This window comes from Hyla sarda, unplaced genomic scaffold (assembly GCF_029499605.1).
Source record: "Hyla sarda isolate aHylSar1 unplaced genomic scaffold, aHylSar1.hap1 scaffold_131, whole genome shotgun sequence".
In the NCBI taxonomy this organism is placed as follows: Eukaryota; Metazoa; Chordata; class Amphibia; order Anura; family Hylidae; genus Hyla; species Hyla sarda.
The window spans coordinates 63,289-90,257 of record NW_026607934.1 but is presented as its reverse complement, the minus strand read 5'-3'; the positions used below and the strand labels follow the sequence as shown (position 1 = coordinate 90,257).

The following is a 26,969-nucleotide window of genomic DNA, read 5'->3' as shown; positions in this document are numbered from 1 at the left end:
GGCCTTGCAGAGTGTAAACAACAACAACCCAGCTTTGTTGTGTATGTAACCATAGGGATTTGTGATGTCACCTAGAACCTTCACAGCAGCGACAGCTTTATGAGGAGCATCAGCACTGCTCTGCCTGAGCAGAACCATCACCGCCATAGGTTGTCAAATAACCCGGATTTAACCCACACAGGTAAGTCCAATGGGGTGCAGGCATGTCCTCTATGCTTACAGCTTCCCGTGGGTGTTGGTTTGATACCGTTTGGGGACAGCCAAGGAGGCATCTGCAGGCAACAAAGGTAGGTGTGTGCTTGTGTGTGTGTTTCCTATGCAGATCCTAAGCCCAGTGTCACATGCAAGTAGGAGGAGTAAGAAGGGTTCCTGGCAAATCCGGGTTATGGATTGCATTTAAAAAGGCCCCGTGGGAGTGCAATGGGCCCCTGTCTTGCTGCTTAGCAATAATGGTATGGGTTTAGGTTCTGCTGTGTGTACTGGTGGTTGACTGCCCCCCAGCCCAGAGTGTGCATGGAAAATTGTCTGGCAGCCTCCCTGACAGCAAGCAGTGATAGTGCCCATGAAGGGCACCTTGTTGGGCCCGCCCCTTTCACGGTTATCGCTTCTCGGCCTTTTGGCTAAGATCAAGTGTAGTATCTGTTCTTATCAGTTTAATATCTGATACGTCCCCTATCTGGGGACCATATATTAAATGGATTTTTGAGAACGGGGGCCGATTTCGAAGCTTGCTTCCGTCGCCCTATGCATTGACCCGATATGGCAGTATCTTCGGGTACAGTGCACCACCCCCTTACAGGGTTAAAAAGAAAGATTCCTACTTTCATTGCTACCTGCTTGCTGGCTAGCCAGCTAGCCAGCCCTGTGGGCCTTGCTGCTGCTGCAGCCAAAAAACAAAAGGTGGTGCTGCTGCTGCTTCTGCTGCTTCTGCTTCTGCTTGTGTCTGGCCGCTGTTGGAGCGTCCAGGCACAGGACTTCTGCTGCTGCTGACTAAATGGCCTCCTTAATTGGATCATTTGAGTAGCCAGCACACCTGTGCAGGTAGGGCATGACATGATAGGCAGCTGCCTTGATAGCGGGTGGGTGCTGAATGTTCCTAATTGACAAAATAAGATTAATGCTTATGAAGAAATATAAAATCTCATCCCTTCCCCAATATCGCGCCACACCCCTACCCCTTAATTCCCTGGTTGAACTTGATGGACATATGTCTTTTTTCGACCGTACTAACTATGTAACTATGTAACATAACATGGGGGGGGGGGGGGTCTCCTGGCTGTTCACACAGGTGTGTCATTGCTGTACATTGACCATGCATTGCTTCTGTGGTATTGCAAAGGCAAAGACAAATGCTTCCAGCCATCCATTGCACTAATGGATTGGTCATCAGCTGGCTGTCTATGTCCCGCATCAATATAGACCAAAGTACAGAGGGTTAGGCTATGCTATTGTGCACCTACCTGATGCATCAGAAGGTGCGAGGCCCTTGCTAAATTCTGTGCACAGACTTTGAGATCTATACTTTAGACTGTATCTAAACCTGCTCCAACATGGACTGACATTCTGGCCTACTTTCAGCCGATGCGACTTGTCTGTCGCTGAACAGTCGCTTTTTATGTATTCAGCACCTATGTATAATGTTGTAAAAATGCTCTAGAAGCTAAAGTCGCAGAAATGTCACACATATTTGGCCTGCAACTTTCTGTGCGACAAATTCAGACAGGAAAAATCAGTATAAATCCTTAGAAAATTATCCCCCAGTGTCTCCATCTGCTGGCGGTATTGAATAAGCATTGCTGCACTGATGGGGTATGCATTAGACGAAAAAAAAGAAGAAAAAGAAGAATAATACGCCCAGAAAAGAGGCGAAAAGGAGAAAAACGTAAAAAAACGTGAAAAAAAAGTAAGAGGAAGAGAAGGGAAAAAAAGGTGGAAATGGGTTTAAAAGTGATTTCGGCGGAGAAATATATATATATATATATATATATATATATATATATACGCGCACACACACACATATATATAAACGTATTCTCCGTTGAGATATTGCAGCCGCTGCTGTGTCCAGGCCCAGGAGCCTTAGCACTGTGCTGTGATGTCACTCAATACCACTGACATCACTAGGTGTAAACAACATCTCTCCTTTGCTGTGTATGTGACTATGGAGCTGTTTGGTGATGTCGTCTATTATGGCCTTCATAGAAGCAACAGGAGATTGTTGCATCCATCTAGAACCCTCAGAACTACAGTGCTATGATGTCACTCACTTCCACAGGCCTTGCAGAGTGTAAACAACAACAACCCAGCTTTGTTGTGTATGTAACCATAGGGATTTGTGATGTCACCTAGAACCTTCACAGCAGCGACAGCTTTATGAGGAGCATCAGCACTGCTCTGCCTGAGCAGAACCATCACCGCCATAGGTTGTCAAATAACCCGGATTTAACCCACACAGGTAAGTCCAATGGGGTGCAGGCATGTCCTCTATGCTTACAGCTTCCCGTGGGTGTTGGTTTGATACCGTTTGGGGACAGCCAAGGAGGCATCTGCAGGCAACAAAGGTAGGTGTGTGCTTGTGTGTGTGTTTCCTATGCAGATCCTAAGCCCAGTGTCACATGCAAGTAGGAGGAGTAAGAAGGGTTCCTGGCAAATCCGGGTTATGGATTGCATTTAAAAAGGCCCCGTGGGAGTGCAATGGGCCCCTGTCTTGCTGCTTAGCAATAATGGTATGGGTTTAGGTTCTGCTGTGTGTACTGGTGGTTGACTGCCCCCCAGCCCAGAGTGTGCATGGAAAATTGTCTGGCAGCCTCCCTGACAGCAAGCAGTGATAGTGCCCATGAAGGGCACCTTGTTGGGCCCGCCCCTTTCACGGTTATCGCTTCTCGGCCTTTTGGCTAAGATCAAGTGTAGTATCTGTTCTTATCAGTTTAATATCTGATACGTCCCCTATCTGGGGACCATATATTAAATGGATTTTTGAGAACGGGGGCCGATTTCGAAGCTTGCTTCCGTCGCCCTATGCATTGACCCGATATGGCAGTATCTTCGGGTACAGTGCACCACCCCCTTACAGGGTTAAAAAGAAAGATTCCTACTTTCATTGCTACCTGCTTGCTGGCTAGCCAGCTAGCCAGCCCTGTGGGCCTTGCTGCTGCTGCAGCCAAAAAACAAAAGGTGGTGCTGCTGCTGCTTCTGCTGCTTCTGCTTCTGCTTGTGTCTGGCCGCTGTTGGAGCGTCCAGGCACAGGACTTCTGCTGCTGCTGACTAAATGGCCTCCTTAATTGGATCATTTGAGTAGCCAGCACACCTGTGCAGGTAGGGCATGACATGATAGGCAGCTGCCTTGATAGCGGGTGGGTGCTGAATGTTCCTAATTGACAAAATAAGATTAATGCTTATGAAGAAATATAAAATCTCATCCCTTCCCCAATATCGCGCCACACCCCTACCCCTTAATTCCCTGGTTGAACTTGATGGACATATGTCTTTTTTCGACCGTACTAACTATGTAACTATGTAACATAACATGGGGGGGGGGGGGGTCTCCTGGCTGTTCACACAGGTGTGTCATTGCTGTACATTGACCATGCATTGCTTCTGTGGTATTGCAAAGGCAAAGACAAATGCTTCCAGCCATCCATTGCACTAATGGATTGGTCATCAGCTGGCTGTCTATGTCCCGCATCAATATAGACCAAAGTACAGAGGGTTAGGCTATGCTATTGTGCACCTACCTGATGCATCAGAAGGTGCGAGGCCCTTGCTAAATTCTGTGCACAGACTTTGAGATCTATACTTTAGACTGTATCTAAACCTGCTCCAACATGGACTGACATTCTGGCCTACTTTCAGCCGATGCGACTTGTCTGTCGCTGAACAGTCGCTTTTTATGTATTCAGCACCTATGTATAATGTTGTAAAAATGCTCTAGAAGCTAAAGTCGCAGAAATGTCACACATATTTGGCCTGCAACTTTCTGTGCGACAAATTCAGACAGGAAAAATCAGTATAAATCCTTAGAAAATTATCCCCCAGTGTCTCCATCTGCTGGCGGTATTGAATAAGCATTGCTGCACTGATGGGGTATGCATTAGACGAAAAAAAAGAAGAAAAAGAAGAATAATACGCCCAGAAAAGAGGCGAAAAGGAGAAAAACGTAAAAAAACGTGAAAAAAAAGTAAGAGGAAGAGAAGGGAAAAAAAGGTGGAAATGGGTTTAAAAGTGATTTCGGCGGAGAAATATATATATATATATATATATATATATATATATATATATATACGCGCACACACACACATATATATAAACGTATTCTCCGTTGAGATATTGCAGCCGCTGCTGTGTCCAGGCCCAGGAGCCTTAGCACTGTGCTGTGATGTCACTCAATACCACTGACATCACTAGGTGTAAACAACATCTCTCCTTTGCTGTGTATGTGACTATGGAGCTGTTTGGTGATGTCGTCTATTATGGCCTTCATAGAAGCAACAGGAGATTGTTGCATCCATCTAGAACCCTCAGAACTACAGTGCTATGATGTCACTCACTTCCACAGGCCTTGCAGAGTGTAAACAACAACAACCCAGCTTTGTTGTGTATGTAACCATAGGGATTTGTGATGTCACCTAGAACCTTCACAGCAGCGACAGCTTTATGAGGAGCATCAGCACTGCTCTGCCTGAGCAGAACCATCACCGCCATAGGTTGTCAAATAACCCGGATTTAACCCACACAGGTAAGTCCAATGGGGTGCAGGCATGTCCTCTATGCTTACAGCTTCCCGTGGGTGTTGGTTTGATACCGTTTGGGGACAGCCAAGGAGGCATCTGCAGGCAACAAAGGTAGGTGTGTGCTTGTGTGTGTGTTTCCTATGCAGATCCTAAGCCCAGTGTCACATGCAAGTAGGAGGAGTAAGAAGGGTTCCTGGCAAATCCGGGTTATGGATTGCATTTAAAAAGGCCCCGTGGGAGTGCAATGGGCCCCTGTCTTGCTGCTTAGCAATAATGGTATGGGTTTAGGTTCTGCTGTGTGTACTGGTGGTTGACTGCCCCCCAGCCCAGAGTGTGCATGGAAAATTGTCTGGCAGCCTCCCTGACAGCAAGCAGTGATAGTGCCCATGAAGGGCACCTTGTTGGGCCCGCCCCTTTCACGGTTATCGCTTCTCGGCCTTTTGGCTAAGATCAAGTGTAGTATCTGTTCTTATCAGTTTAATATCTGATACGTCCCCTATCTGGGGACCATATATTAAATGGATTTTTGAGAACGGGGGCCGATTTCGAAGCTTGCTTCCGTCGCCCTATGCATTGACCCGATATGGCAGTATCTTCGGGTACAGTGCACCACCCCCTTACAGGGTTAAAAAGAAAGATTCCTACTTTCATTGCTACCTGCTTGCTGGCTAGCCAGCTAGCCAGCCCTGTGGGCCTTGCTGCTGCTGCAGCCAAAAAACAAAAGGTGGTGCTGCTGCTGCTTCTGCTGCTTCTGCTTCTGCTTGTGTCTGGCCGCTGTTGGAGCGTCCAGGCACAGGACTTCTGCTGCTGCTGACTAAATGGCCTCCTTAATTGGATCATTTCAGTAGCCAGCACACCTGTGCAGGTAGGGCATGACATGATAGGCAGCTGCCTTGATAGCGGGTGGGTGCTGAATGTTCCTAATTGACAAAATAAGATTAATGCTTATGAAGAAATATAAAATCTCATCCCTTCCCCAATATCGCGCCACACCCCTACCCCTTAATTCCCTGGTTGAACTTGATGGACATATGTCTTTTTTCGACCGTACTAACTATGTAACTATGTAACATAACATGGGGGGGGGGGGGGGGGTCTCCTGGCTGTTCACACAGGTGTGTCATTGCTGTACATTGACCATGCATTGCTTCTGTGGTATTGCAAAGGCAAAGACAAATGCTTCCAGCCATCCATTGCACTAATGGATTGGTCATCAGCTGGCTGTCTATGTCCCGCATCAATATAGACCAAAGTACAGAGGGTTAGGCTATGCTATTGTGCACCTACCTGATGCATCAGAAGGTGCGAGGCCCTTGCTAAATTCTGTGCACAGACTTTGAGATCTATACTTTAGACTGTATCTAAACCTGCTCCAACATGGACTGACATTCTGGCCTACTTTCAGCCGATGCGACTTGTCTGTCGCTGAACAGTCGCTTTTTATGTATTCAGCACCTATGTATAATGTTGTAAAAATGCTCTAGAAGCTAAAGTCGCAGAAATGTCACACATATTTGGCCTGCAACTTTCTGTGCGACAAATTCAGACAGGAAAAATCAGTATAAATCCTTAGAAAATTATCCCCCAGTGTCTCCATCTGCTGGCGGTATTGAATAAGCATTGCTGCACTGATGGGGTATGCATTAGACGAAAAAAAAGAAGAAAAAGAAGAATAATACGCCCAGAAAAGAGGCGAAAAGGAGAAAAACGTAAAAAAACGTGAAAAAAAAGTAAGAGGAAGAGAAGGGAAAAAAAGGTGGAAATGGGTTTAAAAGTGATTTCGGCGGAGAAATATATATATATATATATATATATACGCGCACACCCACACATATATATAAACGTATTCTCCGTTGAGATATTGCAGCCGCTGCTGTGTCCAGGCCCAGGAGCCTTAGCACTGTGCTGTGATGTCACTCAATACCACTGACATCACTAGGTGTAAACAACATCTCTCCTTTGCTGTGTATGTGACTATGGAGCTGTTTGGTGATGTCGTCTATTATGGCCTTCATAGAAGCAACAGGAGATTGTTGCATCCATCTAGAACCCTCAGAACTACAGTGCTATGATGTCACTCACTTCCACAGGCCTTGCAGAGTGTAAACAACAACAACCCAGCTTTGTTGTGTATGTAACCATAGGGATTTGTGATGTCACCTAGAACCTTCACAGCAGCGACAGCTTTATGAGGAGCATCAGCACTGCTCTGCCTGAGCAGAACCATCACCGCCATAGGTTGTCAAATAACCCGGATTTAACCCACACAGGTAAGTCCAATGGGGTGCAGGCATGTCCTCTATGCTTACAGCTTCCCGTGGGTGTTGGTTTGATACCGTTTGGGGACAGCCAAGGAGGCATCTGCAGGCAACAAAGGTAGGTGTGTGCTTGTGTGTGTGTTTCCTATGCAGATCCTAAGCCCAGTGTCACATGCAAGTAGGAGGAGTAAGAAGGGTTCCTGGCAAATCCGGGTTATGGATTGCATTTAAAAAGGCCCCGTGGGAGTGCAATGGGCCCCTGTCTTGCTGCTTAGCAATAATGGTATGGGTTTAGGTTCTGCTGTGTGTACTGGTGGTTGACTGCCCCCCAGCCCAGAGTGTGCATGGAAAATTGTCTGGCAGCCTCCCTGACAGCAAGCAGTGATAGTGCCCATGAAGGGCACCTTGTTGGGCCCGCCCCTTTCACGGTTATCGCTTCTCGCCCTTTTGGCTAAGATCAAGTGTAGTATCTGTTCTTATCAGTTTAATATCTGATACGTCCCCTATCTGGGGACCATATATTAAATGGATTTTTGAGAACGGGGGCCGATTTCGAAGCTTGCTTCCGTCGCCCTATGCATTGACCCGATATGGCAGTATCTTCGGGTACAGTGCACCACCCCCTTACAGGGTTAAAAAGAAAGATTCCTACTTTCATTGCTACCTGCTTGCTGGCTAGCCAGCTAGCCAGCCCTGTGGGCCTTGCTGCTGCTGCAGCCAAAAAACAAAAGGTGGTGCTGCTGCTGCTTCTGCTGCTTCTGCTTCTGCTTGTGTCTGGCCGCTGTTGGAGCGTCCAGGCACAGGACTTCTGCTGCTGCTGACTAAATGGCCTCCTTAATTGGATCATTTGAGTAGCCAGCACACCTGTGCAGGTAGGGCATGACATGATAGGCAGCTGCCTTGATAGCGGGTGGGTGCTGAATGTTCCTAATTGACAAAATAAGATTAATGCTTATGAAGAAATATAAAATCTCATCCCTTCCCCAATATCGCGCCACACCCCTACCCCTTAATTCCCTGGTTGAACTTGATGGACATATGTCTTTTTTCGACCGTACTAACTATGCAACTATGTAACATAACATGGGGGGGGGGGGGGGTCTCCTGGCTGTTCACACAGGTGTGTCATTGCTGTACATTGACCATGCATTGCTTCTGTGGTATTGCAAAGGCAAAGACAAATGCTTCCAGCCATCCATTGCACTAATGGATTGGTCATCAGCTGGCTGTCTATGTCCCGCATCAATATAGACCAAAGTACAGAGGGTTAGGCTATGCTATTGTGCACCTACCTGATGCATCAGAAGGTGCGAGGCCCTTGCTAAATTCTGTGCACAGACTTTGAGATCTATACTTTAGACTGTATCTAAACCTGCTCCAACATGGACTGACATTCTGGCCTACTTTCAGCCGATGCGACTTGTCTGTCGCTGAACAGTCGCTTTTTATGTATTCAGCACCTATGTATAATGTTGTAAAAATGCTCTAGAAGCTAAAGTCGCAGAAATGTCACACATATTTGGCCTGCAACTTTCTGTGCGACAAATTCAGACAGGAAAAATCAGTATAAATCCTTAGAAAATTATCCCCCAGTGTCTCCATCTGCTGGCGGTATTGAATAAGCATTGCTGCACTGATGGGGTATGCATTAGACGAAAAAAAAGAAGAAAAAGAAGAATAATACGCCCAGAAAAGAGGCGAAAAGGAGAAAAACGTAAAAAAACGTGAAAAAAAAGTAAGAGGAAGAGAAGGGAAAAAAAGGTGGAAATGGGTTTAAAAGTGATTTCGGCGGAGAAATATATATATATATATATATATATATATACGCGCACACACACACATATATATAAACGTATTCTCCGTTGAGATATTGCAGCCGCTGCTGTGTCCAGGCCCAGGAGCCTTAGCACTGTGCTGTGATGTCACTCAATACCACTGACATCACTAGGTGTAAACAACATCTCTCCTTTGCTGTGTATGTGACTATGGAGCTGTTTGGTGATGTCGTCTATTATGGCCTTCATAGAAGCAACAGGAGATTGTTGCATCCATCTAGAACCCTCAGAACTACAGTGCTATGATGTCACTCACTTCCACAGGCCTTGCAGAGTGTAAACAACAACAACCCAGCTTTGTTGTGTATGTAACCATAGGGATTTGTGATGTCACCTAGAACCTTCACAGCAGCGACAGCTTTATGAGGAGCATCAGCACTGCTCTGCCTGAGCAGAACCATCACCGCCATAGGTTGTCAAATAACCCGGATTTAACCCACACAGGTAAGTCCAATGGGGTGCAGGCATGTCCTCTATGCTTACAGCTTCCCGTGGGTGTTGGTTTGATACCGTTTGGGGACAGCCAAGGAGGCATCTGCAGGCAACAAAGGTAGGTGTGTGCTTGTGTGTGTGTTTCCTATGCAGATCCTAAGCCCAGTGTCACATGCAAGTAGGAGGAGTAAGAAGGGTTCCTGGCAAATCCGGGTTATGGATTGCATTTAAAAAGGCCCCGTGGGAGTGCAATGGGCCCCTGTCTTGCTGCTTAGCAATAATGGTATGGGTTTAGGTTCTGCTGTGTGTACTGGTGGTTGACTGCCCCCCAGCCCAGAGTGTGCATGGAAAATTGTCTGGCAGCCTCCCTGACAGCAAGCAGTGATAGTGCCCATGAAGGGCACCTTGTTGGGCCCGCCCCTTTCACGGTTATCGCTTCTCGGCCTTTTGGCTAAGATCAAGTGTAGTATCTGTTCTTATCAGTTTAATATCTGATACATCCCCTATCTGGGGACCATATATTAAATGGATTTTTGAGAACGGGGGCCGATTTCGAAGCTTGCTTCCGTCGCCCTATGCATTGACCCGATATGGCAGTATCTTCGGGTACAGTGCACCACCCCCTTACAGGGTTAAAAAGAAAGATTCCTACTTTCATTGCTACCTGCTTGCTGGCTAGCCAGCTAGCCAGCCCTGTGGGCCTTGCTGCTGCTGCAGCCAAAAAACAAAAGGTGGTGCTGCTGCTGCTTCTGCTGCTTCTGCTTCTGCTTGTGTCTGGCCGCTGTTGGAGCGTCCAGGCACAGGACTTCTGCTGCTGCTGACTAAATGGCCTCCTTAATTGGATCATTTGAGTAGCCAGCACACCTGTGCAGGTAGGGCATGACATGATAGGCAGCTGCCTTGATAGCGGGTGGGTGCTGAATGTTCCTAATTGACAAAATAAGATTAATGCTTATGAAGAAATATAAAATCTCATCCCTTCCCCAATATCGCGCCACACCCCTACCCCTTAATTCCCTGGTTGAACTTGATGGACATATGTCTTTTTTCGACCGTACTAACTATGTAACTATGTAACATAACATGGGGGGGGGGGGGGTCTCCTGGCTGTTCACACAGGTGTGTCATTGCTGTACATTGACCATGCATTGCTTCTGTGGTATTGCAAAGGCAAAGACAAATGCTTCCAGCCATCCATTGCACTAATGGATTGGTCATCAGCTGGCTGTCTATGTCCCGCATCAATATAGACCAAAGTACAGAGGGTTAGGCTATGCTATTGTGCACCTACCTGATGCATCAGAAGGTGCGAGGCCCTTGCTAAATTCTGTGAACAGACTTTGAGATCTATACTTTAGACTGTATCTAAACCTGCTCCAACATGGACTGACATTCTGGCCTACTTTCAGCCGATGCGACTTGTCTGTCGCTGAACAGTCGCTTTTTATGTATTCAGCACCTATGTATAATGTTGTAAAAATGCTCTAGAAGCTAAAGTCGCAGAAATGTCACACATATTTGGCCTGCAACTTTCTGTGCGACAAATTCAGACAGGAAAAATCTGTATAAATCCTTAGAAAATTATCCCCCAGTGTCTCCATCTGCTGGCGGTATTGAATAAGCATTGCTGCACTGATGGGGTATGCATTAGACGAAAAAAAAGAAGAAAAAGAAGAATAATACGCCCAGAAAAGAGGCGAAAAGGAGAAAAACGTAAAAAAACGTGAAAAAAAAGTAAGAGGAAGAGAAGGGAAAAAAAGGTGGAAATGGGTTTAAAAGTGATTTCGGCGGAGAAATATATATATATATATATATATATATATATATATATATACGCGCACACACACACATATATATAAACGTATTCTCCGTTGAGATATTGCAGCCGCTGCTGTGTCCAGGCCCAGGAGCCTTAGCACTGTGCTGTGATGTCACTCAATACCACTGACATCACTAGGTGTAAACAACATCTCTCCTTTGCTGTGTATGTGACTATGGAGCTGTTTGGTGATGTCGTCTATTATGGCCTTCATAGAAGCAACAGGAGATTGTTGCATCCATCTAGAACCCTCAGAACTACAGTGCTATGATGTCACTCACTTCCACAGGCCTTGCAGAGTGTAAACAACAACAACCCAGCTTTGTTGTGTATGTAACCATAGGGATTTGTGATGTCACCTAGAACCTTCACAGCAGCGACAGCTTTATGAGGAGCATCAGCACTGCTCTGCCTGAGCAGAACCATCACCGCCATAGGTTGTCAAATAACCCGGATTTAACCCACACAGGTAAGTCCAATGGGGTGCAGGCATGTCCTCTATGCTTACAGCTTCCCGTGGGTGTTGGTTTGATACCGTTTGGGGACAGCCAAGGAGGCATCTGCAGGCAACAAAGGTAGGTGTGTGCTTGTGTGTGTGTTTCCTATGCAGATCCTAAGCCCAGTGTCACATGCAAGTAGGAGGAGTAAGAAGGGTTCCTGGCAAATCCGGGTTATGGATTGCATTTAAAAAGGCCCCGTGGGAGTGCAATGGGCCCCTGTCTTGCTGCTTAGCAATAATGGTATGGGTTTAGGTTCTGCTGTGTGTACTGGTGGTTGACTGCCCCCCAGCCCAGAGTGTGCATGGAAAATTGTCTGGCAGCCTCCCTGACAGCAAGCAGTGATAGTGCCCATGAAGGGCACCTTGTTGGGCCCGCCCCTTTCACGGTTATTCGCTTCTCGGCCTTTTGGCTAAGATCAAGTGTAGTATCTGTTCTTATCAGTTTAATATCTGATACGTCTCCTATCTGGGGACCATATATTAAATGGATTTTTGAGAACGGGGGCCGATTTCGAAGCTTGCTTCCGTCGCCCTATGCATTGACCCGATATGGCAGTATCTTCGGGTACAGTGCACCACCCCCTTACAGGGTTAAAAAGAAAGATTCCTACTTTCATTGCCACCTGCTTGCTGGCTAGCCAGCTAGCCAGCCCTGTGGGCCTTGCTGCTGCTGCAGCCAAAAAACAAAAGGTGGTGCTGCTGCTGCTTCTGCTGCTGCTGCTTCTGCTTGTGTCTGGCCGCTGTTGGAGCGTCCAGGCACAGGACTTCTGCTGCTGCTGACTAAATGGCCTCCTTAATTGGATCATTTGAGTAGCCAGCACACCTGTGCAGGTAGGGCATGACATGATAGGCAGCTGCCTTGATAGCGGGTGGGTGCTGAATGTTCCTAATTGACAAAATAAGATTAATGCTTATGAAGAAATATAAAATCTCATCCCTTCCCCAATATCGCGCCACACCCCTACCCCTTAATTCCCTGGTTGAACTTGATGGACATATGTCTTTTTTCGACCGTACTAACTATGTAACTATGTAACATAACATGGGGGGGGGGGGGTCTCCTGGCTGTTCACACAGGTGTGTCATTGCTGTACATTGACCATGCATTGCTTCTGTGGTATTGCAAAGGCAAAGACAAATGCTTCCAGCCATCCATTGCACTAATGGATTGGTCATCAGCTGGCTGTCTATGTCCCGCATCAATATAGACCAAAGTACAGAGGGTTAGGCTATGCTATTGTGCACCTACCTGATGCATCAGAAGGTGCGAGGCCCTTGCTAAATTCTGTGCACAGACTTTGAGATCTATACTTTAGACTGTATCTAAACCTGCTCCAACATGGACTGACATTCTGGCCTACTTTCAGCCGATGCGACTTGTCTGTCGCTGAACAGTCGCTTTTTATGTATTCAGCACCTATGTATAATGTTGTAAAAATGCTCTAGAAGCTAAAGTCCCAGAAATGTCACACATATTTGGCCTGCAACTTTCTGTGCGACAAATTCAGACAGGAAAAATCTGTATAAATCCTTAGAAAATTATCCCCCAGTGTCTCCATCTGCTGGCGGTATTGAATAAGCATTGCTGCACTGATGGGGTATGCATTAGACGAAAAAAAAGAAGAAAAAGAAGAATAATACGCCCAGAAAAGAGGCGAAAAGGAGAAAAACGTAAAAAAACGTGAAAAAAAGTAAGAGGAAGAGAAGGGAAAAAAAGGTGGAAATGGGTTTAAAAGTGATTTCGGCGGAGAAATATATATATATATATATATATATATATATATATATATATATATATATATATATATATACGCGCACACACACACATATATATAAACGTATTCTCCGTTGAGATATTGCAGCCGCTGCTGTGTCCAGGCCCAGGAGCCTTAGCACTGTGCTGTGATGTCACTCAATACCACTGACATCACTAGGTGTAAACAACATCTCTCCTTTGCTGTGTATGTGACTATGGAGCTGTTTGGTGATGTCGTCTATTATGGCCTTCATAGAAGCAACAGGAGATTGTTGCATCCATCTAGAACCCTCAGAACTACAGTGCTATGATGTCACTCACTTCCACAGGCCTTGCAGAGTGTAAACAACAACAACCCAGCTTTGTTGTGTATGTAACCATAGGGATTTGTGATGTCACCTAGAACCTTCACAGCAGCGACAGCTTTATGAGGAGCATCAGCACTGCTCTGCCTGAGCAGAACCATCACCGCCATAGGTTGTCAAATAACCCGGATTTAACCCACACAGGTAAGTCCAATGGGGTGCAGGCATGTCCTCTATGCTTACAGCTTCCCGTGGGTGTTGGTTTGATACCGTTTGGGGACAGCCAAGGAGGCATCTGCAGGCAACAAAGGTAGGTGTGTGCTTGTGTGTGTGTTTCCTATGCAGATCCTAAGCCCAGTGTCACATGCAAGTAGGAGGAGTAAGAAGGGTTCCTGGCAAATCCGGGTTATGGATTGCATTTAAAAAGGCCCCGTGGGAGTGCAATGGGCCCCTGTCTTGCTGCTTAGCAATAATGGTATGGGTTTAGGTTCTGCTGTGTGTACTGGTGGTTGACTGCCCCCCAGCCCAGAGTGTGCATGGAAAATTGTCTGGCAGCCTCCCTGACAGCAAGCAGTGATAGTGCCCATGAAGGGCACCTTGTTGGGCCCGCCCCTTTCACGGTTATCGCTTCTCGGCCTTTTGGCTAAGATCAAGTGTAGTATCTGTTCTTATCAGTTTAATATCTGATACGTCCCCTATCTGGGGACCATATATTAAATGGATTTTTGAGAACGGGGGCCGATTTCGAAGCTTGCTTCCGTCGCCCTATGCATTGACCCGATATGGCAGTATCTTCGGGTACAGTGCACCACCCCCTTACAGGGTTAAAAAGAAAGATTCCTACTTTCATTGCTACCTGCTTGCTGGCTAGCCAGCTAGCCAGCCCTGTGGGCCTTGCTGCTGCTGCAGCCAAAAAACAAAAGGTGGTGCTGCTGCTGCTTCTGCTGCTTCTGCTTCTGCTTGTGTCTGGCCCCTGTTGGAGCGTCCAGGCACAGGACTTCTGCTGCTGCTGACTAAATGGCCTCCTTAATTGGATCATTTGAGTAGCCAGCACACCTGTGCAGGTAGGGCATGACATGATAGGCAGCTGCCTTGATAGCGGGTGGGTGCTGAATGTTCCTAATTGACAAAATAAGATTAATGCTTATGAAGAAATATAAAATCTCATCCCTTCCCCAATATCGCGCCACACCCCTACCCCTTAATTCCCTGGTTGAACTTGATGGACATATGTCTTTTTTCGACCGTACTAACTATGTAACTATGTAACATAACATGGGGGGGGGGGGGGTCTCCTGGCTGTTCACACAGGTGTGTCATTGCTGTACATTGACCATGCATTGCTTCTGTGGTATTGCAAAGGCAAAGACAAATGCTTCCAGCCATCCATTGCACTAATGGATTGGTCATCAGCTGGCTGTCTATGTCCCGCATCAATATAGACCAAAGTACAGAGGGTTAGGCTATGCTATTGTGCACCTACCTGATGCATCAGAAGGTGCGAGGCCCTTGCTAAATTCTGTGCACAGACTTTGAGATCTATACTTTAGACTGTATCTAAACCTGCTCCAACATGGACTGACATTCTGGCCTACTTTCAGCCGATGCGACTTGTCTGTCGCTGAACAGTCGCTTTTTATGTATTCAGCACCTATGTATAATGTTGTAAAAATGCTCTAGAAGCTAAAGTCGCAGAAATGTCACACATATTTGGCCTGCAACTTTCTGTGCGACAAATTCAGACAGGAAAAATCAGTATAAATCCTTAGAAAATTATCCCCCAGTGTCTCCATCTGCTGGCGGTATTGAATAAGCATTGCTGCACTGATGGGGTATGCATTAGACGAAAAAAAAGAAGAAAAAGAAGAATAATACGCCCAGAAAAGAGGCGAAAAGGAGAAAAACGTAAAAAAACGTGAAAAAAAAGTAAGAGGAAGAGAAGGGAAAAAAAGGTGGAAATGGGTTTAAAAGTGATTTCGGCGGAGAAATATATATATATATATATATATATATATATATATATATATATACGCGCACACACACACATATATATAAACGTATTCTCCGTTGAGATATTGCAGCCGCTGCTGTGTCCAGGCCCAGGAGCCTTAGCACTGTGCTGTGATGTCACTCAATACCACTGACATCACTAGGTGTAAACAACATCTCTCCTTTGCTGTGTATGTGACTATGGAGCTGTTTGGTGATGTCGTCTATTATGGCCTTCATAGAAGCAACAGGAGATTGTTGCATCCATCTAGAACCCTCAGAACTACAGTGCTATGATGTCACTCACTTCCACAGGCCTTGCAGAGTGTAAACAACAACAACCCAGCTTTGTTGTGTATGTAACCATAGGGATTTGTGATGTCACCTAGAACCTTCACAGCAGCGACAGCTTTATGAGGAGCATCAGCACTGCTCTGCCTGAGCAGAACCATCACCGCCATAGGTTGTCAAATAACCCGGATTTAACCCACACAGGTAAGTCCAATGGGGTGCAGGCATGTCCTCTATGCTTACAGCTTCCCGTGGGTGTTGGTTTGATACCGTTTGGGGACAGCCAAGGAGGCATCTGCAGGCAACAAAGGTAGGTGTGTGCTTGTGTGTGTGTTTCCTATGCAGATCCTAAGCCCAGTGTCACATGCAAGTAGGAGGAGTAAGAAGGGTTCCTGGCAAGTCCGGGTTATGGATTGCATTTAAAAAGGCCCCGTGGGAGTGCAATGGGCCCCTGTCTTGCTGCTTAGCAATAATGGTATGGGTTTAGGTTCTGCTGTGTGTACTGGTGGTTGACTGCCCCCCAGCCCAGAGTGTGCATGGAAAATTGTCTGGCAGCCTCCCTGACAGCAAGCAGTGATAGTGCCCATGAAGGGCACCTTGTTGGGCCCGCCCCTTTCACGGTTATCGCTTCTCGGCCTTTTGGCTAAGATCAAGTGTAGTATCTGTTCTTATCAGTTTAATATCTGATACGTCCCCTATCTGGGGACCATATATTAAATGGATTTTTGAGAACGGGGGCCGATTTCGAAGCTTGCTTCCGTCGCCCTATGCATTGACCCGATATGGCAGTATCTTCGGGTACAGTGCACCACCCCCTTACAGGGTTAAAAAGAAAGATTCCTACTTTCATTGCCACCTGCTTGCTGGCTAGCCAGCTAGCCAGCCCTGTGGGCCTTGCTGCTGCTGCAGCCAAAAAACAAAAGGTGGTGCTGCTGCTGCTTCTGCTGCTTCTGCTTCTGCTTGTGTCTGGCCGCTGTTGGAGCGTCCAGGCACAGGACTTCTGCTGCTGCTGACTAAATGGCCTCCTTAATTGGATCATTTGAGTAGCCAGCACACCTGTGCAGGTAGGGCATTACATGATAGGCAGCTGCCTTGATAGCGGGTGGGTGCTGAATGTTCCTAATTGACAAAATAAGATTAATGCTTATGAAGAAATATAAAATCTCATCCCTTCCCCAATATCGCGCCACACCCCTACCCCTTAATTCCCTGGTTGAACTTGATGGACATATGTCTTTTTTCGACCGTACTAACTATGTAACTATGTAACATAACATGGGGGGGGGGGGGGGGTCTCCTGGCTGTTCACACAGGTGTGTCATTGCTGTACATTGACCATGCATTGCTTCTGTGGTATTGCAAAGGCAAAGACAAATGCTTCCAGCCATCCATTGCACTAATGGATTGGTCATCAGCTGGCTGTCTATGTCCCGCATCAATATAGACCAAAGTACAGAGGGTTAGGCTATGCTATTGTGCACCTACCTGATGCATCAGAAGGTGCGAGGCCCTTGCTAAATTCTGTGCACAGACTTTGAGATCTATACTTTAGACTGTATCTAAACCTGCTCCAACATGGACTGACATTCTGGCCTACTTTCAGCCGATGCGACTTGTCTGTCGCTGAACAGTCGCTTTTTATGTATTCAGCACCTATGTATAATGTTGTAAAAATGCTCTAGAAGCTAAAGTCGCAGAAATGTCACACATATTTGGCCTGCAACTTTCTGTGCGACAAATTCAGACAGGAAAAATCAGTATAAATCCTTAGAAAATTATCCCCCAGTGTCTCCATCTGCTGGCGGTATTGAATAAGCATTGCTGCACTGATGGGGTATGCATTAGACGAAAAAAAAGAAGAAAAAGAAGAATAATACGCCCAGAAAAGAGGCGAAAAGGAGAAAAACGTAAAAAAACGTGAAAAAAAAGTAAGAGGAAGAGAAGGGAAAAAAAGGTGGAAATGGGTTTAAAAGTGATTTCGGCGGAGAAATATATATATATATATATATATATACGCGCACACACACACATATATATAAACGTATTCTCCGTTGAGATATTGCAGCCACTGCTGTGTCCAGGCCCAGGAGCCTTAGCACTGTGCTGTGATGTCACTCAATACCACTGACATCACTAGGTGTAAACAACATCTCTCCTTTGCTGTGTATGTGACTATGGAGCTGTTTGGTGATGTCGTCTATTATGGCCTTCATAGAAGCAACAGGAGATTGTTGCATCCATCTAGAACCCTCAGAACTACAGTGCTATGATGTCACTCACTTCCACAGGCCTTGCAGAGTGTAAACAACAACAACCCAGCTTTGTTGTGTATGTAACCATAGGGATTTGTGATGTCACCTAGAACCTTCACAGCAGCGACAGCTTTATGAGGAGCATCAGCACTGCTCTGCCTGAGCAGAACCATCACCGCCATAGGTTGTCAAATAACCCGGATTTAACCCACACAGGTAAGTCCAATGGGGTGCAGGCATGTCCTCTATGCTTACAGCTTCCCGTGGGTGTTGGTTTGATACCGTTTGGGGACAGCCAAGGAGGCATCTGCAGGCAACAAAGGTAGGTGTGTGCTTGTGTGTGTGTTTCCTATGCAGATCCTAAGCCCAGTGTCACATGCAAGTAGGAGGAGTAAGAAGGGTTCCTGGCAAATCCGGGTTATGGATTGCATTTAAAAAGGCCCCGTGGGAGTGCAATGGGCCCCTGTCTTGCTGCTTAGCAATAATGGTATGGGTTTAGGTTCTGCTGTGTGTACTGGTGGTTGACTGCCCCCCAGCCCAGAGTGTGCATGGAAAATTGTCTGGCAGCCTCCCTGACAGCAAGCAGTGATAGTGCCCATGAAGGGCACCTTGTTGGGCCCGCCCCTTTCACGGTTATCGCTTCTCGGCCTTTTGGCTAAGATCAAGTGTAGTATCTGTTCTTATCAGTTTAATATCTGATACGTCCCCTATCTGGGGACCATATATTAAATGGATTTTTGAGAACGGGGGCCGATTTCGAAGCTTGCTTCCGTCGCCCTATGCATTGACCCGATATGGCAGTATCTTCGGGTACAGTGCACCACCCCCTTACAGGGTTAAAAAGAAAGATTCCTACTTTCATTGCTACCTGCTTGCTGGCTAGCCAGCTAGCCAGCCCTGTGGGCCTTGCTGCTGCTGCAGCCAAAAAACAAAAGGTGGTGCTGCTGCTGCTTCTGCTGCTTCTGCTTCTGCTTGTGTCTGGCCGCTGTTGGAGCGTCCAGGCACAGGACTTCTGCTGCTGCTGACTAAATGGCCTCCTTAATTGGATCATTTGAGTAGCCAGCACACCTGTGCAGGTAGGGCATGACATGATAGGCAGCTGCCTTGATAGCGGGTGGGTGCTGAATGTTCCTAATTGACAAAATAAGATTAATGCTTATGAATAAATATAAAATCTCATCCCTTCCCCAATATCGCGCCACACCCCTACCCCTTAATTCCCTGGTTGAACTTGATGGACATATGTCTTTTTTCGACCGTACTAACTATGTAACTATGTAACATAACATGGGGGGGGGGGGGGGGGGTCTCCTGGCTGTTCACACAGGTGTGTCATTGCTGTACATTGACCATGCATTGCTTCTGTGGTATTGCAAAGGCAAAGACAAATGCTTCCAGCCATCCATTGCACTAATGGATTGGTCATCAGCTGGCTGTCTATGTCCCGCATCAATATAGACCAAAGTACAGAGGGTTAGGCTATGCTATTGTGCACCTACCTGATGCATCAGAAGGTGCGAGGCCCTTGCTAAATTCTGTGCACAGACTTTGAGATCTATACTTTAGACTGTATCTAAACCTGCTCCAACATGGACTGACATTCTGGCCTACTTTCAGCCGATGCGACTTGTCTGTCGCTGAACAGTCGCTTTTTATGTATTCAGCACCTATGTATAATGTTGTAAAAATGCTCTAGAAGCTAAAGTCGCAGAAATGTCACACATATTTGGCCTGCAACTTTCTGTGCGACAAATTCAGACAGGAAAAATCAGTATAAATCCTTAGAAAATTATCCCCCAGTGTCTCCATCTGCTGGCGGTATTGAATAAGCATTGCTGCACTGATGGGGTATGCATTAGACGAAAAAAAAGAAGAAAAAGAAGAATAATACGCCCAGAAAAGAGGCGAAAAGGAGAAAAACGTAAAAAAACGTGAAAAAAAAGTAAGAGGAAGAGAAGGGAAAAAAAGGTGGAAATGGGTTTAAAAGTGATTTCGGCGGAGAAATATATATATATATATATATATATATATATATATATATACGCGCACACACACACATATATATAAACGTATTCTCCGTTGAGATATTGCAGCCGCTGCTGTGTCCAGGCCCAGGAGCCTTAGCACTGTGCTGTGATGTCACTCAATACCACTGACATCACTAGGTGTAAACAACATCTCTCCTTTGCTGTGTATGTGACTATGGAGCTGTTTGGTGATGTCGTCTATTATGGCCTTCATAGAAGCAACAGGAGATTGTTGCATCCATCTAGAACCCTCAGAACTACAGTGCTATGATGTCACTCACTTCCACAGGCCTTGCAGAGTGTAAACAACAACAACCCAGCTTTGTTGTGTATGTAACCATAGGGATTTGTGATGTCACCTAGAACCTTCACAGCAGCGACAGCTTTATGAGGAGCATCAGCACTGCTCTGCCTGAGCAGAACCATCACCGCCATAGGTTGTCAAATAACCCGGATTTAACCCACACAGGTAAGTCCAATGGGGTGCAGGCATGTCCTCTATGCTTACAGTTTCCCGTGGGTGTTGGTTTGATACCGTTTGGGGACAGCCAAGGAGGCATCTGCAGGCAACAAAGGTAGGTGTGTGCTTGTGTGTGTGTTTCCTATGCAGATCCTAAGCCCAGTGTCACATGCAAGTAGGAGGAGTAAGAAGGGTTCCTGGCAAATCCGGGTTATGGATTGCATTTAAAAAGGCCCCGTGGGAGTGGCAGGGGAGATACTTACTTACCTGGCAGGGGAGATACCATGATCGCTACGGTCTGAAGAACTCCAAGCATTGTGGTAGAGATTTTGCGTAGTACGATTGCAGTACTTTTCGTTCTTATTAGAACCGCATTTCTCTAGAGCATACCACCTGAAGATCGTCTCCTGCCTGCCTCGGAACATCTGAAGAAGGAGAAGATCTTGAAGACTGCAGCTCCGGAAGAAGCCTACGAAGAACCTGGAAGAAGGGAATCGGCGGTGAATTTCGGAACAGCGGCGAAGAGGAAGGCGGCGCAGAATCTTTTCGAAGAAACTCGCTGCCTCTGGAGAAGGATTTGCATAGCTCCTCCCACCGGGACCGGATCTGCATAGCTCCTCCCACCCGGGAAAGAAGACTTTGCGAAGCCTCTCTCCACAAGCAAGCAAGGAAGCGGAAAAGAGCCTGCTGGAAGAAGCCATGGCCTCAACCAGCAAGTCCACCCAGGAGGCTGCAGGGCAAGGCCTGGAGGTCCAGCCCCAACCACAGCAAGCTTCAACCTCCACCACGGCAAGGCAGAAGGGCGGCAGAATTCCTAACCTGGAAGCTCCAACCCTGGAGCCCTGGATGAGGCAGACTGTTGCCTTGAAGCTCAAGCCTGTGGACGGAAGGGTGCCGGACATGTCCCACGACGTGTTCTGCAAGAAGATGCTGGCGGATCAAGGCTTCCCCACGGCTGACACCCTGGGAATAGCAACCTTCTTTTCGGGAATCTTCTACATCACCTTTGCCACCATTGGGACCTGTAGAAGATACTGGGAGGTGGTGAAAGCGGCGAGTCCCGAATCCCCTTTCTCTCGCTTTGTGGGCAACTGCCTTATTCAAAGAGAGGAGAGGCGGGTGACGGTCTCAATGCGGAACCCACACACCCCAGGCACGGACATCTCGACTTTCCTGAAGCGCTTCTGCACCGTGGTGAGGGAGCCCACCCGCATCCTGAACTCACTCGGATACTGGACCTGCAAGTGGTCTGTGGTCGTCAGACTCAACAAGAACCCTGCTTCTCCAGACGGACTACAGCACCTGCCAACGACATTTTCCTTGGGCAACTCCACAGGACTTATCTTCTACCCGGACATGCCGCAGACCTGCAGGAGATGTGGCAAGATGGGCCACGAGGGCAAGGACTGTACGGAGGATGCCTGCAGGTATTGCCGTGTGACAGGTCACACGACCAAGGACTGCCCCAAGAGCAAGACCTGCAACCTCTGCGGACTGGCAGCCCACAGCTACAAGGACTGCCCCCAGAGGGAGAGAACATGGGCATCTGTGGCAGCGAGAGCACCGAAGCCAGCCCCAGCTCCGGAGCCAACACCACGGATGGCCAAGCCGACCAAGGAGGGTAAGAAGGCGAAAGCCACCACCCCTGCCCCGTCCCGCCCCTCCCCTGCCCCTCCCGCCCCATCCCCTGCCGCCCCATCTCCTACGGTCTACGACGAGTTCTTGGAAGGGCGCTACGAGAAGCCACAGGAGCCGACAGGCGCCAGAGAAGAGGACCCGTCCGACCAGACTGGTAACTAGTATCAGAACTAACCTCTCTTTTTATTCCCATGGCTGATCTCAACATCTTCTGCATTAATGTGAGGAGTATTAGAGCTTGGTTTAGATTTCAGACTGTTCTTACGTTCTTAGATTCCCAGAGGTGTGATGTTTACATGTTGCAGGAATGTGCTTTGTCTGCTTCTAGGTCTTACAACCATCTGGCCAGGCAGTGGCCTCACGGCCCTTCCTACTGGTCTGGTGGGGGCGACAATAGGTCTGCGGGGGTGGCCATCCTGATCAGGGGAGGTAACTTTGCACTTGATTCCGTCCGGGAGCTCGTCTGTGGCAGACTTCTTGTCGCAGACGGTTCCTGGGCGGGTGAGCCCGTGCGGCTCATCAACGTGTATGCCTCCCCTGAGAGGGATGTCCGACTGGAGGTTCTCCAGGCCCTGCGGGCTGAACTCGCCACCACTAGGGCAGTAGTGTTGGGTGGTGACTTCAACTGCCCCATTGAGGTGGACGGGCGCAGTTCTGGCACATCCGCCAACCTGGACGTGACGTCTAAACTGCTGATTGAGATGGTGACGGAGGCATCCTTGCAGGACGTTGTCGGGTCCGTCGGGAACGGCTCCGTAAACTATACGTGGAGCCGCCCCGATGGTTCGCTCCGTTCTCGGATAGACTTCATCTTCACTTCGAGAGCAGTCAGAAAGGTGTCGTACTCTATGGTCCCCTGCTTCTTCTCTGACCACAGGGCCATTCGATTCCGGGGGACTCTGGGCCATGGATTCCCACCTGGCCCGGGCTCCTGGAAGTTGAATTGTGCCCTGTTGGAGCAGAGGGAGGTCATGGAGGAACTTAGGGATGCTTACCTTGTATGGCGAAATGACAAATGTCTGTTCAAGTGCATCAGCGATTGGTGGGAATATGTTAAAGTCGAATTCCGTTGTTTCTTTCAGGCAAAAGGCAGACAACAGGCGTGTGCGAAGAAGTGGGACTTGAGGAAACTGCAGCGCGAGCTGCGGTCCCTGCAGGACCTGCTCCAGTGTGGCTGGGACGTCAGGGAGGAGCTGGAGGAGACCAAAAAGAGCTTGAAAAGGCACTTTGAGGAGGAATCCAAGCGAATCGTCTTTCGTTCCAAGGTGGAGAACTTGGAGAAGGGTGAGAAATGTAACTCTTTCTTTTTCAGGAAGCTCCATGCCGGCCACACGCCCCTGACTGAGCTACGAGATGAGACCGGACACATGAGGAGCGGCAAGGAGGAAGTGATGGGGGTCGTCCACGACTTCTACAGCAACCTCTACGCCCCCAAGTCATCCGACCCCGAAGCCGCCGAGAGGTTCCTGTCAGGTGTCACTAACGTTGTTGATCCCGCAGGTGCGGCGGCTATGGACGATCCCTTGACGGTGGGGGAGCTGCTCTCTGCCGCTAAATCCTTTAAGCCCGGCAGGACCCCGGGCAGTGACGGTCTCCCGGCCGAGCTCTACGTAGCGCTGGGTGACCTGATCTGTCCGGACCTGTTGGAGGTGTACGAGGAGATGGTGGTGGGGGGCAGAATGCCTCCGTCGTTGAGGGAAGGGATGATCACGATCTTGTATAAGCGGAAGGGGGAGAGATGTGACCTGAAAAACTGGCGTCCCATCTCTCTCCTGAACGTGGACTACAAGATCCTCGCCAAGGTGCTGGCCAACAGGCTGAAACCTGTCATGGGGCAGATCGTCCATCCGGACCAGACCTGCAGCATTCCTGGCCGCAGGATTGCCGACAGCCTTGCCCTTGTGAGAGACACGGTCCATTACATCCAGGACCGCGGGGGCCGCGCCGCCCTGGTCAGCTTAGATCAGGAGAAGGCGTTCGACCGTGTCTCCCACGCATTCATGGACAGGGTTTTGCGCAGGCTGGGTCTGGGGAAGATGTTTTGCTCTTTTGTTAACGTTATGTATTTTGACATTTACAGCACGGTGTTGGTGAACGGCTGGAAGACTGACCCCTTTCCTATTCTTTCAGGGGTTAGACAAGGCTGCCCTCTTTCACCTCTCCTTTTTGTTTGTGTTATAGAGCTCTTCGCTGAGACTATCCGGCAGAATGGAGAGATCAGAGGGATCACCGCACCAGGACCAGATCGCCACGAGGTCAAGTGCTCGCTCTACATGGACGACGTGACCGTCTTCTGCGCTGACCAGCGTTCGGTGACTGCACTCGTCCAGACCTGCGAGGACTTCGGCAGAGCTTCGGGGGCAAAAGTCAACTGCGGGAAGTCGGAGGCCATGCTCTTCGGGGAATGGCACCTGGCTTCTTCCGCCCCCTTCCCCTTTACTATTAAGCCGGACTTCATTCAAATTCTTGGAGTCTGGTTCGGGAAGGAAGGAGCGGCCCTTAAGTCTTGGCAAGACCGACTAGGAAGGATAAACTCGAAGATCGGACTGTGGAGCTCCAGAAAGCTCACGATGGAAGGCAAGGCACTTGTCCTGCGGAGTGAAGTTTTGCCTGTGCTCCAATATACCGCACAGGCCTGGCCTCCCCATACCACCGTTTGCAAGGCCATCACCCGGACAGTGTTTGGCTTCGTCTGGGGCAAAATGGACAGAGTCAAGAGGACCGTGATGTACAAGGAACCCCGCAAGGGTGGGAAGGGAATACCCGACATCCCCGCTCTGCTGAGGGCCTCCTTTGCATGCGTCACGGTGCAGCGGACTCTTGTAGAAAAGACTGGCTCAGCGGGCAGGTCCATGTCTCGCTTGCTTCTCATGCCCCTCTGGAGACAGCTGGGCTGGGACAAGTGGGACAGCTCCATCCCTTACAACTGGAACACTCCCTGGTTCTATGGGGATGTTGTCCGGTTTGTGAGGGAGCACCAGCTGGAAGGACTGAAACCAGACCTATGGAAGCCAAAGACAATCCACAAGCTCATCCGAGCTAAGGACTCGACCGAGCTGGTTCCGGGACTCCCCGCAGCCACTGCAGAGACAGTTTGGAACAATGTGGCCTCAAAGCGGCTTACCAATGGACACAAGGACTTGTCGTGGATGGCCGTCATGGGAGGTCTCTCTCTCAGGTCATTCATGCATGCCCGCAACCTGTGCAAGACCCGGTACTGCCCCCGTTGCCCCTACGTGGAGGAAACCTCTTTCCACGTGTTTTGGCAGTGCCCCTTTGCACAGGGTCTGTTGGACGCCCTAGAACAGGAACTCAGAGACTCAGTGCCCAGGAGCTGCCTATCGTACCATTCGGTGCTTTACGGCCTGTTCCCTGGGACCCACGACGTGGAGGCCATCCAGGAGGCCTGGCGCCTTATGAACTGTTTTAAGGATGCAGTGTGGCTTGCCAGGAACCGCCTCGTGATCAACAGGGAAAACATGTCCGTCCGGGACTGCCGCAGGTTCATCAAGAACCTGCTTAGAGACTATTCCATCTTGGACAGCTCGGCCGTTGATGAGGAAGAAGAGGAGTGAAGACCCCTCTCCTTCTCCCATGTCTCCCTGAAGATACAGCCCAACAGTTTGGCCCTGTGATCCGCCCCCTCCCTACCCCCACATAGTCGCCCACACCCCTACCCCGATCACAGATTGTATTATTTGGTTTTTGTTTGATCTCTTGTGCTTTTCTATTGCAGGATTGAGCTGAATGTTAGAGTAGCATGGTGTGCGATGTATAGCTTAGGGAACCTTTGCTGTGTATTGTACTATCATGCTTTGTGTGACTGTAATTTATTGTACGACTTGTAATGACTGAACGGAAAATAAAGCTCTTTCAATCAAAAAAAAAAATCTGTTCTTATCAGTTTAATATCTGATACGTCCCCTATCTGGGGACCATATATTAAATGGATTTTTGAGAACGGGGGCCGATTTCGAAGCTTGCTTCCGTCGCCCTATGCATTGACCCGATATGGCAGTATCTTCGGGTACAGTGCACCACCCCCTTACAGGGTTAAAAAGAAAGATTCCTACTTTCATTGCTACCTGCTTGCTGGCTAGCCAGCTAGCCAGCCCTGTGGGCCTTGCTGCTGCTGCTGCAGCCAAAAAACAAAAGCTGGTGCTGCTGCTGCTTCTGCTGCTTCTGCTTCTGCTTGTGTCTGGCCGCTGTTGGAGCGTCCAGGCACAGGACTTCTGCTGCTGCTGACTAAATGGCCTCCTTAATTGGATCATTTGAGTAGCCAGCACACCTGTGCAGGTAGGGCATGACATGATAGGCAGCTGCCTTGATAGCGGGTGGGTGCTGAATGTTCCTAATTGACAAAATAAGATTAATGCTTATGAAGAAATATAAAATCTCATCCCTTCCCCAATATCGCGCCACACCCCTACCCCTTAATTCCCTGGTTGAACTTGATGGACATATGTCTTTTTTCGACCGTACTAACTATGTAACTATGTAACATAACATGGGGGGGGGGGGGGGGGGGTCTCCTGGCTGTTCACACAGGTGTGTCATTGCTGTACATTGACCATGCATTGCTTCTGTGGTATTGCAAAGGCAAAGACAAATGCTTCCAGCCATCCATTGCACTAATGGATTGGTCATCAGCTGGCTGTCTATGTCCCGCATCAATATA

At 48.2% G+C, this 26,969-nt stretch overlaps 9 non-coding genes and 1 pseudogene across 9 annotated transcripts; all 10 read left to right on the top strand.

Moving 5' to 3' along the window:
* The first annotated feature begins 600 nt into the window (after positions 1-600).
* Positions 601-791, top strand: LOC130305389 (U2 spliceosomal RNA). Its single transcript, XR_008854971.1, has one exon. It is a non-coding gene; the product is annotated as a U2 spliceosomal RNA (small nuclear RNA).
* A 2,083-nt stretch (positions 792-2,874) lies between these two features.
* LOC130305388 (U2 spliceosomal RNA) lies at positions 2,875-3,065 on the top strand. Its single transcript, XR_008854970.1, has one exon. It is a non-coding gene; the product is annotated as a U2 spliceosomal RNA (small nuclear RNA).
* Positions 3,066-5,154: 2,089 nt separating this feature from the next.
* LOC130305386 (U2 spliceosomal RNA) lies at positions 5,155-5,345 on the top strand. Its single transcript, XR_008854968.1, has one exon. It is a non-coding gene; the product is annotated as a U2 spliceosomal RNA (small nuclear RNA).
* Positions 5,346-7,419: 2,074 nt separating this feature from the next.
* On the top strand, positions 7,420-7,610 carry LOC130305347 (U2 spliceosomal RNA). The gene has a single exon (XR_008854947.1). It is a non-coding gene; the product is annotated as a U2 spliceosomal RNA (small nuclear RNA).
* A 2,076-nt stretch (positions 7,611-9,686) lies between these two features.
* LOC130305329 (U2 spliceosomal RNA) lies at positions 9,687-9,877 on the top strand. Its single transcript, XR_008854928.1, has one exon. It is a non-coding gene; the product is annotated as a U2 spliceosomal RNA (small nuclear RNA).
* A 2,086-nt stretch (positions 9,878-11,963) lies between these two features.
* On the top strand, positions 11,964-12,154 carry LOC130305339 (U2 spliceosomal RNA). The gene has a single exon (XR_008854938.1). It is a non-coding gene; the product is annotated as a U2 spliceosomal RNA (small nuclear RNA).
* Positions 12,155-14,257: 2,103 nt separating this feature from the next.
* LOC130305385 (U2 spliceosomal RNA) lies at positions 14,258-14,448 on the top strand. The gene has a single exon (XR_008854967.1). It is a non-coding gene; the product is annotated as a U2 spliceosomal RNA (small nuclear RNA).
* Positions 14,449-16,537: 2,089 nt separating this feature from the next.
* On the top strand, positions 16,538-16,728 carry LOC130305377 (U2 spliceosomal RNA). Its single transcript, XR_008854964.1, has one exon. It is a non-coding gene; the product is annotated as a U2 spliceosomal RNA (small nuclear RNA).
* A 2,073-nt stretch (positions 16,729-18,801) lies between these two features.
* LOC130305365 (U2 spliceosomal RNA) lies at positions 18,802-18,992 on the top strand. Its single transcript, XR_008854960.1, has one exon. It is a non-coding gene; the product is annotated as a U2 spliceosomal RNA (small nuclear RNA).
* A 7,163-nt stretch (positions 18,993-26,155) lies between these two features.
* On the top strand, positions 26,156-26,334 carry LOC130305353 (U2 spliceosomal RNA; annotated as a pseudogene).
* Positions 26,335-26,969: the final 635 nt, after the last annotated feature.